The following is a 17,655-nucleotide window of genomic DNA, read 5'->3' on the forward strand; positions in this document are numbered from 1 at the left end:
GCCCAGTGTGCAGAACCACTACACCACGAAGACACGCTAGGTGTAGTGGTGGTGTATTTAATTATGGCAAAGCACACTAGGGCTATCTGCCTAAGGGGAGGGATGTCTTCGTGGAGGACTTTCTAAGGGAAACTGGCTCGTATACACGTTACACGTGGGGAAAACCACGAAAACACCCATGCAGCCAGCCCATTCGCGGGATTCGAACCTCAGATCGCACTACCAGGGTTCAGCGACTTTACCGCTCGGCCGCTGGTGGGCCGAAGACACTCTAGGAAAGCGGGAGAAATACCTTATATTACTTCTCTTTTTAAAGGCCGACTTTTTTTTAAAGGGATCCAATCACTAAATCCTGGGTTATCCTGGGTTAAACTTTTTAGTTTTTTTGTAGAGATGAAAAATTAGCAACCACCTTCGCCGTGAATCGAACCACGGACCTCTGAAATACCGGCCCAACGTGCAGAACTATTACAACACAAAGGCACGCTAGGAAAGCGGGAGAAATACCTCATAAGGAAAATTTTTTTCCTCTAATTACAGGACAGAAAATGTTTTTCAATCGCGCGATCTGTTATTGATATTGAATTACAGTCGTGCGATAATTTCGCAGTAAAGATACATCTCTGATGACTATTCAAGATTCTAGAAACTTTGGTCTTATATAGAGATGGTCGTCTTACAGAAATAATGCTTAATATCAATATTTATTTATAATCTCAGAACTATTGGTCACTTTCAGAAGTGGTCGTTTGAGAGGCGATATTCTATATATTTATTTACTGATACTCTCAGATTCCAAAATTTGTTTATATTCTCAGAAATATTGGATGGAAGGTGGTCGTCCCATACATGCAAAATTTTACATTTCATTAAAAATGAATTCGGCATTATTTAACTATTTCCCTATTAATTAATTAATTAGATAAAAAAAAATTAGGAAATAGTACTGTTTATTACAGAATAATGTAGGAAGTTCTACAGAACTATATTCTTTCGCGTCATTGCACATTGTATCCGGCAAATTACTAGTTCCTCGTATTCTTCCGCAAATCCATCCGTAAACATCTGTCGGATTTGAAACGAAATCCAAAATGGCTGCGCCATGAGGTTAACTTGTATGGATATTTCTTGTTGCATGAAAGGTAAGTTCAGTTGCAATACTTGTATGTTTACTTTTTTTGCTTTTCGAATTTATGTCATTTTGACAGTTAAATGTTTCACAGCTTTATGAATTGTTACCATTCTGTCGTGAATTACGTGTATCTCAATGGCTGGCTGTCTTTTCAAATATCTAATTTGCCCTGCTATCCAAATGTTTATGACTGAATTTTTTTTAGTCTAGTTTATGCTTTCAGTTTCAAAATAATATGTGTGATAAGATTGCTTATTATTTTATTGCAGCAATAAATTTATGTTAAATAGTTTGAACAATTGTATAAAAATAAGAGTTTGCATTGTTTTGTCCAAAATATGTATGGTTGAAACATTATCTTAATCGAGTTTGTAATTCAAGTTTTTTCGGGGGTACTGTTCTGTTATTGGGACCAGAATCGGAAATGTATGAACCTGTGTTCGTAAGTATGTGCATAGATGTGTATATGTAGACACACAAACATACAAATATACAAGCATACATAAATACAATTCTGAACCCGGTCCTGATAACAGAACAGTACCTTTTTTTAATCTTTTTTGAATATTTTATAAAAGGATTAAGCATTTTTCAAACTGCATATCATTTTAAGATTCGACTTGCAGGAAGACAAAATATGGTCATTCAATCAAATGCTTATGATTGCTTTTGACATTTTCTCATAAATATTGTTTGCATTTTTATTGTATTTTAGATACTTTAGTTATGTAAAGTGAAAATGAGAATATTAGGAAAGCTGAAGAATATGAATAGCTACCATAATACATGTATTTTTTCATCGAGCCCATTGTTTTAGAAACCAATGCACCATTATTATATGCTGGCTTAATTTATAGTTATATGCAGTTTAATTTTATGTTCATGTTACTGTAGTATTGTCATTATAATAAAAGTATTGATAATTTTTGTTGAATCTTGCAAGTTGCCTAACATTCAGAATTATTACTACCTAATTTTACTGATAGGTTTTTTCGAGTTGACATAATCTGTCTGATAAATAAAATAAACTGGTGTTTAAATTATATGCATTTCTCTTAATGTTTCATTGAAAGTGAGATGGAAATATAAATGCTATCCAGAAAAGTGAATTCTTTTTGCCTGAAATAACAAACTGTACTAAATGATTAATGTTTATATCATTTTAGAAATGTCAATATTAAAGTTTCTCCCCCTTCTCTTCTTTGATTTTGAAATAATTTATAATAAAATAATATATAAGTGTAATTAATGTAAAGTGTCATTCAATAATATAATTTATTTTTACTGATATTTTTATATTTCTTATTTGGGTTTTCTTTTGGTGTCAGAAGGAGGAAAAGACTGTAATGTTTTAATTAAGGAAATAATTAAAACATTACAGTCTTTTAAATAACACAGTTACAGTAATGTTTATTGAAGCAATCAGTACTGTGTGATTGCCAGTGATTGAATAATGTTAAAATGCATTGTTCATAAGGAAATTTGCTTATCTTTGTGTTATAGATTTTATTTTGAATTATTTGAAAATTTATTTTAACCTATTATTTTGATTCTGAAATTTGAATTATTGGAAGTACTTTGAAAACCCGAATTATTTCCTGAATCATTAATCAGGCCAATATATAACTTACAAATTTTCATACAAAATTATTTCTTTGAGCATATTATAAAGAGCTGATTTAATTTTATTATTTGTACAAATTTTAGACAAAAGTAGCATGTAACAGTTAAAAATTTATTGAAGCCTGCTTGTTACTTGTGGTAACAAAAAAGTGTGAAAGATATTGCCACATTAGCGAACATGACGATCATTGATGCTTAGTTTAGTAATTTAATAATATATTGAGAAATGCTGGGAACTTTCAGAAGTAGACATTTCGGAAGTGATGAGCTTTATAAGAAATTTACATGGTTTTATTATTTATTCTTTAGTTAAGAATGGATTTTAGATGTTCATGTGAAAGAATTCTGTTTAATTATATGTGAAAGAATTGTTAAAGTTTGGCATTTAAAAAAATGAATTAATAATATGCAATTATCTTTTTATTATACATATATTACTATATATTTCTAATACGCTATGTAAATGTCAGTGCTAAACAATTGAGATAATATTGTCAGGGCAATCTTTTCTTATACATGAAAAATTCTGATACTTTCTTATCATCTGCCCTCACAGCTTCAACTTATGCTAAAACAGCAAGAGTATGCACACGATAATAGCAAACTATGAATATGCATACCACACACATGTATTTACATGCTTTATATTTAATCTTTATTTCTGAATAGTATTCCATTGGATGAAAAATATGTGAATATTGACCCAATGTATATATTTTTGTGTGTGTGCATCCTAAAATTTCTTGTTTCTTATAAAGTGCTTATTTGAATTACTATTTGTGAACAGAGCTGTAGATATGAACCATAAACTAGCCATTTTGCCAATTTTCACAGCTTTGCAGATAGTCAGAAAGCACCAAAATTTGTAATAATGTTAAGTTTAAATGATGTTCTATACTTTTGTGTTAATTTTTCTATTCTATTAATTCTATTACTGTGTTATCAAACCTTCTGCAGGAATTTCAACTGGTTAAGATGTTATTACCATGTGGAGAAGAATTTGGTTTTCAAGCTAGAAAAAATTGCAGCTGAAGGATTTTGTAGAAGGTCAGTCAAACTGGTTTTAGTTAATTATAATTTAATTTTGGGTGAAGAATTGTCAAATTTATTTATCATAAGTGTCTAAAGGTCTTCTAAATTAAATTCTGCTTGTTTTTGAAATTTTTCATGACATTCATTCTTTGATTATTATTATTATTATTTTTAATTTACTAACTTACATCCAGGCACATAATTGCATTTAATGCCATACCTTAAATATTGTAAAATGTTAAAATAATACATTTCACTTAAAAATGTGGTTGTGACAGTAAATTTTCTGTTACATTTAATCATATCTATAAACATTGGTATACATCATTTTTCAATAATCTGTATATTATTTTGTGCATTTCTTTTACATCCAAGATCTGGCATATGACTTGCTTTTCAAACTGATAACATGGTGTAATAATGTAATCTAATGGTTAAAGTTTACTATGGAACGGGCCAAATTTAATAAATTATTCTTTGATAGAAATTTATTCATGTGTTCAATGTGTCTCATCTCTTTAAATTGCTAAAGTAAATTTTATGTACTTGCATTTAGAAATTTCGACTGTATCAGAGTAATTTTGTTTCAGTTATTATAACATGCAAGGGAAAAAATTCATTCATAGCTCCGTATTTAAAATTAGTTAATTAAAGTCCTTAATAAAGAGGGACATTTTGTTGTTTTTAATGTCAATAGAGTTTAATTCAAAAATATGCCACATTAAGTGTTACTTTTTAACCTAATTAAAATTTTCATTACTTTAACATGTCCAATAATTGTTATTTTAACTCCGATATTGTAATAATATCAAAATTCCTTACTTTTTGATAGGTAATCCAAATGTAGAACAAGAAAAGAAAAAATTAAAATCTAGAAGTATATTTATTTCATACCTCTAACAAATAAAAACAACACAAGCACTTTTTACTGTCTATCTGCATAGTGTGGCATGTCCCGTAAGACTGAGATTTGTATGGTCAAATCCATGTTTCAGTTAAAGGAAAATGCATGCACAGTCTTCTGATTTTCCCTTCGATTAAGGATTCTGTATATACTAGCATAAGAAATATATTAGTTAATGCAATGTTATACATCAATATTTATAGGCAATTATTGTGGCTATGTTTATTATAATTTTGTTCACTCTAATGGCTGGAGTGCCTAAACCATCATGCTGTGTAAACAAAACTCATATCTTCATCTCTGCATACTGCTCCACTAGTGTTTAAACCACTGAAATGGTGATTATGGTAGAACATCTTTGGTAAATATTTACTCTACTGTAACCCTTGGCGAATCGTTTCTTTTTTTTATATCAAGATCGTCCATCACACCTGAGAGGATCAGCACCAATTTCAAGGTGGCCGCTACACAAAACCAAAATAAGAAGTCAAAGACATACACAAACTCTGTGTCCATGTACACATCGACCTATTAAAACATAGAACTGCACAAACTGGGCATTGTGCACTGCCTTAACTTTGTCCATGTCCACATTGATCTATTTTCACTTTAAGAAAATCAGAAAGTTAAAAATATCATAGTTACCAGAAAAAATTCGCCACTGTCTTAACACACAGACAACCAAAAATACACAAACAGAGAGAAATAAGTTACCAAAAATACATATTTCCTAACATAAAAACATTAAACAACAAATCTTCTAAGAAAAATTAACACACAGAGACAAAAAAATAAATGAAACATCATTTTTTTTAACATACCTTTTTTTTCACATGCATATGTTTAGGCTTCCCACCACCATCCTCCAGGTAAGCAATTCAATTAAATTTTTCATCTCTTAGTCACCTCAGACATACTCAAACGATGGTACCCACACCAAAATAATAAATAGCATGTTCAAAATACAAGACCATACCACTTCCGTGCAACCAAACACAGCAATTGAAAAGAATGGTAAGAACCAAAAACCTGGGACCGTACAAAAGGTTTACTATTAAAAAAAGTAGCCCAAAACTAAATTTATCACAGCACATTGGCAATATTTGCAGAAATAACTCCTTTTTATTGACAAAAAATTTTTTTTTTTTTTTTTCCCCCAAAGGCTACTTTTGCCAACATTATCAACATTAGGGTTACCGAAAAACTTATTTGACGCAATGGGCTTCCACATTTCACAAACAACCAATACCACTTTGTGATTTTTTTTCAGACAGAAACCAAGGTGTACCATACAGTAAAGATTAGCCACATCTTTATTTACTACTGTTACAAGTACTTCTTTGGTAAATTTCTGCAGTTAATTTCAAAAGTTTAAAATTGCATTAACATGATCAGATTCAGAGTCATAGCTAGGGTTTTCAGCGCTCAGGGACAACTGAAGATTTCGCGCCCCCTACTGCTTGCCAAGGGTGGAAAACATTTAATTCTAAAATGTTCTAACATCAGTTTGGCGCCCCTTGGATTCTGCACCCGGGGACAGATGCCCCCCCTTGCCCCCTCTAGCTACGCCCCTGATCAGATTTTATTTTCTGCACGTAGCTAACAATTACTTATGTGTTGTCAGATAAATGTTACCAGATGCAGTTAATTATTTTTTACTTGCCAATCTCATGAGACAAGTTTTTTTTTGCTCCTGCAAGACTTTACTTTGTGTGTTGCAAAATAAATTCATTCTCACTCTTTTTGGACTTGTCTACACATTAAATTTAAAATAGTTTTATGAATAGGTAAGATGTGATTATCATAATTTTGTTTCTCTCTTTATCTTGGCAACTTTATATGTTGATTCAGTATCCAGGTTACCTACCAGTGGCTGATTGATAAAACTGCTCATATGTTCAGCTGGTGGTTTGAGTTTATTTTCTGACATAAAAAATTTTAAAAGGCATCCCCCATGTTTATTTTACTATAATCGAAAAATCAAATAATTGCTACTCTGTTTATAGGTACTAAATGTTAAAATATTTTAAATGCTTCCTTTAATTTGCATTTTAATAGTCATTTGTTTAAATTTAATTATGAATTATATTCACATATAGTAATTGTGAGTGTTTTATTTATTTTAGGTGCTGTGAAAGGCAATGACAGAGATCCAATTTATCAAGAGTTCTTATATACATAAGAATACATGGATATAAGATTGTTTTTCATGAATTCAAATAAAATGTGATAAATTGGATTAATAAAAATTATTTTGAATTTTAAAAAGTGTTTTCCCTCTGTTAATCATAATATAGTGTCATAAATTTCTGAATGTGTTTATTTTTCATCCAAATAAATAGCTTTACAAAAATTTGTCATATTAATAGATATTGCATAATTTAGCATTATTATAAATATTTATTATACCAGATTTAGCTGAACTACTTTATTAGTCTCTTTGCAGATGAAGTCACAAAGGTAAGTGGTCAGATATTTTTCTGTATTCCCCATTAAGTAATTTTATCTGGTAAATTACCATTACTTATATACTAAAGGTGAAAGAATAAGCTTTCCTTGAAGATACAAAAAATTGGTATACGTAAAAAAGTTCTTAAATTGCCACATATACGAAACTGAAAATGTTATATATGAAATAGTTCAGAAATATAAATATTTTCACTATTTTTTAACTATAATTCACTGCATTTGTTATATATAATCACAGTTTAAGGTAGCAGTGCTTTTCTCACTGCAATTTCTCATGTATTTTGATTCATAAATCCACGTATTTTGATTTCTCTTTTGAGACCGAATAAAAAATGAACTAAACATTCTCATTGACATTGAGAGTTGAATAAAAGCTCACCTCAAAATAAAATGAATTAATAAATTTATGGAAAATTTTACATTGCATATATTGAGCAGAAAGAGTAAACTGAATATGCTTAATGGAATTAATAACTGGTAGAGTTGATAGCAGAATAAAATGCCTTAATTGCATGGTAAACAGTAGATCTTTTGAAGTTTTTCTATGTTGCGTAAAATGCAGATTTAAATTTTTGATATTGATTGTCATATAAATGGCAATTACTGTTTTATTTTGCTCTGAAATGAATGGTTAGTAATAAAATTCTAAATGAGACAACCTTTAACATGCGCTAGAATTTACAAAGTTTAATTTGGTGCTGATTTCAATGGGTAAATTTCATTTTACTGAATTTTGCGTAAAATAATACCAATGAACCATTGCAAATTATTTTCAGAACTTTTTTTTTAATCTAAAAGGGCTATTAGTTTTTAGATGTGACTTCATATCGTCAGTCGTAAACTTGTTTCGCTTTTCATTCAAGTCTTGCCATTTGTCAAAATTTAACATATTTACCTTTAAAATCTAATATATTATTGACTAACAAGCCAAGCTATTTAAAAGCATTACACACAGTTCTTAACAATGCTTTTTTTAATTTTTAATCTGATTGATTTAAAATGCATTTAATTCATGATATATCTAATTGAAAACATTTTAATATTTCTACATAATTACATGATATATTTCTTCATTTTTCAAATATATAGAAGATATATAACTTTCTGGTGTCAGTATCTTATAAAATGTTTTGCTATTTCCACTGCCCCATCTGTATTGATAATCTATGCATTCATAAACTTTTAGCCTCTTTGAGTGACTGCTAAAATCTGAAGCCTTTCAGATTTTTTTTTTAATTGTGTGAGCAGAAAGATAGAATTTTAGAAGAGCTTCTTGAGTTACCTTTTCAATGATATAAAGAATTGTTAACATAATGTCAAATTTTTACAACTAAATATTAAATATATAAAAAAGCCTGCAGCATTCTCATGTTACGAAAACATATTTATTTATTCTGAGGCTAGGAATTGATTTAGTTTTAAAAATACAATTTATTCCTTTTAACAATTTCCCAACAGTGTCATCAGAACACTATAAATTCCTTACATGTTTTAAAGAAAGATTATTCATTTATGTAAAGATTATTAAATGGGTAATTTTATTATTCAATTTTTAATACAAATTAACTGAAATTAGAAACTGATTTTGTAAAACAATTTAATTATGAATAATTCAATTTGGGGGCTATTGGATGTTTAAAAATGATCAAAAGATTTTTAATATCTTAAAAATAAAAGCAAAATTTTCAGTTTTAATATTTTGTATTAATAATTCATTTTAATTTCCTTGCTCAGTTTTAATATATTCACAAATTCAGATTTAAAAACAAAATAAGTTGTATAAATATTTTCAACATTTCTGATTTTTCCATAGTAACCATAGGAGAACGATTTGAGACTATCTGTGTAAAAAAAAAAGTAGGTTTTAGATCATCACACCTCCACATACTTTCACTGGAATTTTCCTCTGTATATATACTGGGATGTGACACTAAGCAGTTGAGAGTATGTATTTAAGAGGTTAAAGGGATATTTTAACTAGTGTTTCAAATCCTGATTAACATCCCATACGCTGTCGGTGGGACGTAGATAGGATGTCCTAAGGATATACTGGGATGTGCCATTAAGCGCTCAGGAGGATGAGTTTAGGAGGAAATTGGGATATTACGGGATGTCCTGAGGATGTAGTAAGTAGGACTTTAAATCCTAATAACATCCCATAGGATGTCGATGGGACATAGATAGGATGTTTTTAGGATATAATGGGATGTGCTTAGGAGGTTTGTGGGATGTCCTGAGGATGTAGTAAGTAGGAGTTCATATCCTAATAACATCCCGCACGCTGCCGATGGGACTTGGTTAGGATGTCCTGAGGATATCCCGGGATGTGACATTAAGCACTCGGGAGGAGGTGTTTAGGAGGTTCGCGGGATATTCCGGGATATCCCAAGGATGTTTTTGTGCTATGTGGATTAAACGCGATGATTTGTAGATACTTTATTTTTTACTATATTTTCGAGGACGATGTTTTTAAATTGCGAAGTTTTTGAACCGCTTTATTTTCGACGATGATGTTTTCTCTTTGCGATGTTTTCTCCCACGATGTTTTGTAGCACGACGTTTTCGCCTTGCGTTGTTTTCTCCGCGACGTTTTCGTCCGCGATGTTATCGGCGGACACGAAAAGAAACTCTCTTTCCTTTTTGAGTTCCCAAATCATTATGCGAACATGCATTTACAACTTTTAAAACCTGAAAATGCATGTGTGCGATGTTATCATCACGCGATGATTTGTAGGTACTTTGTTTTTTACTACTCTATTTTCTACGTTTTAACTACGATGTTTTTAAACTGCGAAGTTTTTGAACCGCTTTATTTTCGACGACGATATTTTTTAATATGATGCTTTAGAATTGTGATGTTTTCTCTATGCTTTCTTTTCTCCCACGATGTCTTGTACCGCTACGTTTTCGCCTTGCGTTGCTTTCGTCTGCAATGATTTCGTCCTCGATGTTTCCGTCCGCGATGTTTTCGGCGGACATCTTAGAGGAGAGTCCTTTGGAGGACAGTCCATCCTTGGAGGTGAGCTCTTTTCCAACAAATGCCTGCTCCAATACGAAAATCCTGTCTTTCTGAATAAGTGACAGTAGTAACGGACTGAATAACAATAATTAAAGTAATATAATAGGGGAAAGTGGAGAATCACCCACTGCTTGGCGCGTTTTTAAGAATTGCACATATTCGGTATCCATCGACCTATTTTCACTTAAAAAAACATCCCAGAATTTCACAAAAATGGCATTGCGCACTTCAGGGCTTAATTTCCAAGATTAGAAGTGCCGGAGCCCTATGGAAGACCATCAGCAAAGAGGAACAAGAGTAAATAAATAAATAAAAACACTATTAAACTCATTAATAATTTTTAAATTAAATAGTTAATTATTATGAAATTAATTAATAGCTATTTTATTGATGTTTATAAATTGTTATTCAATCAATAATTATATAATTAATTATAATTTAATTGATAATTATTATATAATTAATTATTATTTATTGAAATAATTAAAGATTGAAGTAATTAAATAAATAAAATGTAAAGAGATAAATTGAAATTTAATAAGCGGTTTTTAATATAATTTTATTGTCAAAATAAAATTTTCGAGGTAAAATTTCTACTGAAATTGTTATTCAATTACATAAAAGAAGTGCTGAAGCCGTCTTATTCAGGGCTCCGGTGCGTTCCGGCTAGAATTATGATTTATTACAAAAACTAAGAAGCATCGGAGCCGAGATCCGGTGGGCTCCGCCCCAATTTAAGTTCTGATCGTAGTGGGGGGGGGGAAGTTCTTTAATCATCACAAAAATTAAATACACGAAAATTAAATATACTTAATAATAACTATAGCTGATGAAAATTCCAGGGCGAAACACAATTTCGCACAATGAATCAAAAAACGAGAGGAATCTTGGTGAGAGAGAACCGTTCTGTTTGACTGCTGCTCTCTGCTGATATAATTATAGCCATCAAGCAGATGTATGTCAGGGGTAAAATGAGTCCTGAATCTGACTGCTAAAGGATGAATGTCAAGCTGCTGTTTACGCTTTCCCCCCATTAGTGAATACTGTGGGAAGACGATGTATAGGACGTGCTTTGAGCAGTTTATGTCAGTATTTCACTCTTATTGTACTCGCTGTCAACGCGCATTTAAGAACACAAATTTTCCTTCCTGCGAGGTAACTAACTGTAAGAATCGATAACAATACACTAGATCAAATGGCATGGCGAGAAATCTACGCGTTCTAAACAAACTCCCTCAAATTTATTGCCCTTCTTATAGGGAAAGGTTTCTACATGTGAGTGAGGGGACTTTACTTGAACGTCTTATGTTCTCATGAGTTCGTATTTCTAGAGAAATAAAGTTTTGCAAAGTCTGCTTATTGTTAAACTAAAACGCTATGAATTCTAAATTTTTTCCATATAAATTGTGGTTCAGTTTTATAAAGAGAAGTACCGGAGCTCATCTTATTTAGGGCTCCGGCGCGTTCCGGCTAGAATTGTAATTTATTTTAAAAATTGAGAACTACCAGAGCCGTGCTCCGGTAGGCTCCGGCGCAATTTAAGCACTGCAGTTCACGGCGTATATCATGGAATGATTTTTCCTCAACAACGAAAACTACTAATTCGGATATTAGGAATCGCTAAAACGAATCCCAAGCTACTGTTTTACATACGACTGCATCACTGAATGAACTTTCAAATGATTTGTTTAAAAGAATTTAGGTAACATTTTATTCTTTTGGGAATATTTCAAACAGATAACCGTAACCTTTCAGTCCGTTTCGACGAACGAGTGTCAGTAATTATCACGTATTATTTTCACTACCTAAAAAGAAGTACGTTACGTATGTACGTACGAAGAAAATTACCTGTTCGGAAAATCTAGAAATAGATTATTCGCTAAGATAAAGAAGCGCTATTAGTAATTCCTAGAACATACCCAACTTAAAAAAAAAGCTTGTCTATGATTTTTCAAAACCCAAGGCCCACCACTGACCAAGCGGTTAAGTCGCTGAACACTGGTAGCTCGGACCGAGGTTCGAATCCCGCGAATGGACGTTTTCGTGGTTTTCCCTATGTGTGATGTGTATACGAGCCAGTTTTCCTTAGAAAATCCTTCCCTTAGACAGATAGCCCTTATAGTTTTGCTGTAATCACATGCAGGTAAAGCAAACCTATCTACCAAAGAAACTTCCCGTAAAAACAAAAACACCGGAAGAAAGAGAAGCTGAAATTAATGGTCGTTGGGCTTCAAAATAGTTTGAACTGTGGAATAAGAATGATGTTATTACCGACTTCGAAACGATTTTGCAAAAAGGAAAGAAAAAAAAAGAAATTAAGCAACACTAATGCATAATAAAAAAGAAAAGCTGAAATGTTTCAGATTTTAAATTACTTCTAAAGGGGCATTTTTTTAACATTTTGTGCGTTACCATTATTTATTAAATATCACGTTCTCCGCACTTAAACCATAAAATTCAGTTCAACAGCAAAATCGCAAAATAGTTTTAAAATGAGCATATCTTTAGAATTTCCGATACAGAGACTCACGCGCTGGAGATAAAAATGTTTTTTTCTGTACAACGTTGTCATTCCTCGCTTTGAAATCCTTGAGTTTGTTGATCAAAAATTCGTTAAAGTTTTACAGACTAGGAAATCGGTAATAAAGCAAATTCGAAATTTCAAATTTGGTCTTCCAGAGGCCCATATTCGTAAAAGGATTACGTCATTCAAAATTCGATGGCTCTATGTACCGTTGTTTTATCACATTGCGAGGAATATACATACATTTATGCAGATTTTTCATTATTTAATTTCATTATTTAATTTTCATTATTTAATTTAAATATCAAACTGCTGCTAAAATGTTCAGTAGCAGAAAATGATCCAAATTATGAGGAATTTAAATTTTTGTATGAGCAAATTCTGTTAATTCAAATGAACCAACACTCCTCTAGTGCAGAATTCCTTGCCTAGGCATGATGTTATGCATTTTTTTTATTTATTTGCACATTATTTTTCTCATGATGCTTATTATAATAAAGTATGTTGAATTCAGTATGAATAAAAGAATGGTATACATATATACCATTCTTTTAGGAAGAATATTCCGTTGCAGATGATTCCGTTTGTTTTATGAAGAGAAACTTAGGTTCGATACAACGAAAGGTCTTTCAAATTATTACCAATCTGAAGATGGATTTTGATTAATTTAAAAGTTTCATATTGATATTCTTCTCATTACATTGAATTACTTGTGTATCCTTTATTTTAAATAACATAAAGGCATCTGAAATTTACGTTTGTCCTATAAAATAGCTGTAAAAAATCAGTATGCCTCATTTTAATAGTAATTCATAAGGTATGTTCTAGAGCATTCTTTTCTGTTCAGTAATTTTAACTGAAATAGACTGATGCTGCTTTAGATTTAACCTATTTGAGTACATGTATTGTAAGTGCAGGATGATACGATTACATTAGTACAGTACAAGATATTTTGCAAAGTATTTCTACTAAGAACTCAGAAAAGCCTTTCTCCATGCTTCAAAAAGATTATACTCTGTCCATCTAAAAACAGTATTTCCAGTAAGGAATACAACACACTATTCAACCTCAATTTGTTACCACAAGTTTCCAAAATTTTTATGTTTGAATTACATCGCCCAACAAATCTTTTTATTCTTATCTCTACTCACTGTCTGTCAACAATGTGCTACATTGTTGCTACATTACAATGTAGCACATTGTTGTCAGACAGTGAGTGGAGTCTCACTGTCTGTCAATGTAGGATTGTTGCTACATTGTTGCTATATCGTGGGACATTACAATTAGAAATTTATTCAGTTTACTACTCTTTGAAATTACAGATGGTAGTTGCATAACTTTCAATTTCATTTGAATTAATAATTAGAATTCTTTTATTAAAAATCTTTTTTTCAAGCCTGTTTCCATTAAAATACTTAACTCTTTCACAACCATACCGCCCCACACGGCTCTACATTGAAACAATCAGAACCGTCCGAAAACGGCTGAGATTGTAATCTTGTTTTCTTCCCTCTTCCTAAGGTATGCAGTAGCAGGTGCAGTTTCGCCAAATGCATTGTATCAGTTTACTGCAGATAGCTTGTCCTAAGAGATTTCTTATCTTTTGATTGCTCGTGACATTTCGTTGTTGATTCTTTTGTAGTAGAGTGTGTGCTTTTAAGCTTTAAACAGCAATAAAAGTGCAGTTTAAATATTTAAGGATTATATTTATTTTTAATCAATTTATTCCTTCCTATAAAAATAACGGAAATAAACAAAATCTCAGTCGTGATCATAACAAAGCCAGAAAGGCTTGTTGGTCTGACCTTCAGAATAGTTTTATAAAGAACGGGGTCAAAGGCTAATGAAATCTTTGTTAGAAAGTACAAAGGATGTCACTCGAAATCTTCACACCTATTTATTGCGTTAATAGACGGGGAGGGGAGGAAATTGCTGTGAAACTGGAAAAGTATTTCGAGCGGTTTGGTATTTTGAGGATTCAGGTTAGCCAAGGGTCTGGATTTCAAAGAGTTATGCTTTTAACTATGCTTTTAACAAATTTGTTTAAAACATTAATACTTCAGCTTAGCTTAAAAATAATGTATTTTCATTTTACTTATAATTTTATTTCCCATTCCCACAGATTTACAATCACAATACGTAATAAATCGTAGTTTTTACAGGGCACCCAAAATTAATCAGTTTGTCGTAATTTTTAACCTAAATCAAATTTCAAAATTAAGTCTACGGAAAAAAACTGAAAAAAAAAAAAAAAAAATCTTACAAATGAATTAAGCATTCTAGAAATGTTTTATATCCATAAAAACTTTCTCATTGTATTAAATAGATATACTCTTCGCAATATGTACCAGCTAAAACTTCGAAATTCTTAAGTTATACAACGTTCATTTATAATTATCGTGAAATAAAATGAAGTTTTGGAATAAAGGTAATAATAAGTTCAATAAAGTTACAATTGTTTTATATGAAAAATTACTTTAACATTTTCAGCATTAAATAATGAGATGAATTTGCATGTATAAACGAAGCAATTATGATGCAACAGTCAAATTTCATGTCCTGAAAACGAATATTGCTGTTAGATGAATTTTCAAATGTACGACATATAAAAATGCCATTCAACTCGTATCTAATTTATTAAATTATATTTAGTGCAAAGAATGAAGTTAGTATTCTCTACAGTTTTCAATAATGAATTTCAGTACACTTAATTATTTGATTGTATTATTCCTACCAAATTCTAAAAAATTATTAAGTTAAACAACTAATTAAAAGTAACAAATTATCAAATTAAGGAAAATATGTTACGCTAGATAGCATTTTAAAAGCATGTTCATAAGTTACTCAGTTGCTTTTTACATATTTACACAAGCATTCCATAATATAAACTAAAAATGTACGACATATAAAAATGCCATTCAACTCGTATCTAATTTATTAAATTATATTTAGTGCAAAGAATGAAGTTAGTATTCTCTACAGTTTTCAATAATGAATTTCAGTACACTTAATTATTTGATTGTATTATTCCTACCAAATTCTAAAAAATTATTAAGTTAAACAACTAATTAAAAGTAACAAATTATCAAATTAAGGAAAATATGTTACGCTAGATAGCATTTTAAAAGCATGTTCATAAGTTACTCAGTTGCTTTTTACATATTTACACAAGCATTCCATAATATAAACTTAAAAAAAGTCTTTTTTCATGCCGTTTTAAGCATTTATTTGTATATGTTGAATTTAAAATGTTTTTCCTTTATAAACCTAGCTACATAGTTTATTAAAGATTCTTCAAATTTTTGGCCTCTTTGATAATCACTTTTCTTGATTTCAAATTGCAAGCATTTCCGTTACTGGTAGCCCACCAGCGGCCAAGCGGTAAAGACGCTGAACCCTGGTAGTTCGGTCCGAGGTTCGAATCGCGCAAACGGCCTGGCTGCATGGGCGTTTTCGTGGTTTTCTCCATGTGTAACGTGTATACGAGCTAGTTTCCCTTAGAAAGTCCTCCACGAAGGCGTCGCTCCCTTTAGGCAGATAGCCCTCCTGTGCTTTGCCATAGTTGAATAATCCAATCCAATCTATCCGTTATTGGTTAAATAATCTTCTTTGTTAACAGGTTATACTGGGAAAAAATTGTAAAATAAAATTTTAAAAAATCAGTTTTCATAGATTAAAAAACGTTTATTTTTCCAACTCATTTTCAGATACTTGTTTGCTATACAGCAACTGAATTTAAAAACTTCGTGAGATTAAGTTTGCCAATTCTGAACCCCAGACCACTTTAAAAATGTACTATTTTTATATTTCATGCTATACAAAACTTATTTAAAAAATTTTTTTATAATCTACTTTCTTTAAAAGTTGCCTTATATTACACTTAATTAAATACTTTTAAGTGTATAAATAATTTAAGTGTTTCGTACAAAACAATGATTTATTTCTTAATTTAATGAAGTGTTAATTTCTAATAATATTCTAATTTTTTTGATATTATTATAAAATCTGAGCAAAGTTACAACACGTAGGGATTCAATAAAAAAAGTAAATGTGACATTGCCTTTTTCATGGCCAAATTATTAAAAGATTCATTTTAGTTAAAAAAACAAGATCATCTAAAAAGCGATAATAAAAAACGTATTCCTGATTATTATAAATTTTAACTTTTGCATGCAAAATTGGAAAATATAAATGTGACAACAGAAAACAAACTTTATGCCATATTTATTTAGCACAGCATGTTAATTAAGTTTATTCAATTTGTAATTTTATTTCTAAAGTATTTTACTAGTAACACTGTGCAGCAAATCGTAGGCCAATAATAAAGATACAGAAAAATAATTTATAATTTTTATAATAATAATAAATTAAATTAATAAATAATTTATTATTTAATTCATAAGATTTACTTAAAATCTGAAAAAGAGAATTAATGAAAAAAATAACATGATATAATATTTCATAAAATTTTGCTTCTTGACTAGATCGAAAAATGAAAGAACGGTTCTTCCCTCTTTGCACATGCAATGCATGTCTCCTGAAAAAAAAAGAAAAAAGAAAAAACGGAAGAAAAAAATTATGCTCTTAAAATGTTTATAAAAATTATTTTAATAGATGTTTTAAACATTTGCTGTGTAACATTTTTAATTACATTTCTTTATAATAACTAAACTTAACTAATTATGAATACCTTAAATTATTTAAAAAATTAAATTACAGTGAACCGTCTCATTGCGACTAGCTGCCTCAATCACTTCTTAAAACTAACCTGTATTTCTCACAAAATAACTAAGCAAAATTTAGTAGACATTACTTCTCAAGAATTCACACTTTTATTGAAAACTGCCAGCTCAGCTGCCAGCCTTCGTCTTTTAAATCGCTTTTAAATATGCCAGAAAAATGGCTGAAGAGAACACCCTACTTTAAATTTAAAAACTGCGTAGAATTTTACT

The 17,655-nt window shown here is 30.6% G+C and overlaps 1 long non-coding RNA gene across 1 annotated transcript; it reads left to right on the forward strand.

The window, feature by feature from the left end:
• Positions 1 to 1,056: 1,056 nt before the first annotated feature.
• LOC146998151 (uncharacterized) lies at positions 1,057 to 6,959 on the forward strand. The gene is made up of 3 exons (XR_015040327.1): positions 1,057 to 1,142; positions 3,713 to 3,802; positions 6,818 to 6,959. It is a non-coding gene; the product is annotated as an uncharacterized LOC146998151 (long non-coding RNA).
• Positions 6,960 to 17,655: the final 10,696 nt, after the last annotated feature.

The sequence above is a fragment of the Stegodyphus dumicola genome, chromosome 3, assembly GCF_044657685.1.
Source record: "Stegodyphus dumicola isolate Sdum_Otavi_A_Nest chromosome 3, ASM4465768v1".
NCBI classification, from domain to species: Eukaryota; Metazoa; Arthropoda; class Arachnida; order Araneae; family Eresidae; genus Stegodyphus; species Stegodyphus dumicola.